Below are 701 nucleotides of genomic sequence, written 5' to 3'. Positions count from 1 at the left end.
GAAATGCATAGATGATATAGAATTATAGATAAGAACTTGTTACCATTTTCTTTATTTAATCGTTCTTTATTATCAAAAAATATATATTATTTTAATATAAATTTTCTTGTAGATAAAAAAGCAACTGAAATATTGATGTTATTCATATCAGTGGAATTACAAAAAACAGTAAGCTAATATATGACTAGGCCAGAGGTCTATAGTTAGGTCACAAAACTGTTAAAGTAAATTTAATATTGGTGCTAGTAAAGGAACAGACTGCTATGCTTATATTAAAAAAAAAAAAAAAAAAAAAAAAATACAGACAGGTGACCTTTAGTTCCCATTTGAATGGGATGACATGAGGAATAGGTTGGAAACCACTGAAAGACATTCTTTTTTCTATAAAGATAATATATGGATTTTAATATACATAGTTCATTCTTTTTGTAATTTATTGTTCATTATTTCTGTACATTAATATACAGTAGAACCTCAAAAATCTGGCATTCAAAAATATGGAACTTTCAAGTCTGTCACTTCAGTTTTCACGGTAGTCAACCACATACGAGCAGAAAGGATTATGTTGCTTTAACAACTTCCTAGACTGTATGTCATTATTACTATATGTTCGAAACATATAAATTCACTTATTTTGCCAAACATTCAGTACTAGTTCACATTATAGTACTTAGTAGTACATATTTAGTTTTTAAGGTGAT

Source organism: Mastigoproctus giganteus, chromosome 11 (assembly GCF_048544385.1).
Source record: "Mastigoproctus giganteus isolate SK-2022 chromosome 11, ASM4854438v1, whole genome shotgun sequence".
Lineage (NCBI taxonomy): Eukaryota > Metazoa > Arthropoda > Arachnida > Uropygi > Thelyphonidae > Mastigoproctus > Mastigoproctus giganteus.
Note: the sequence above shows the minus strand (reverse complement) of the source record.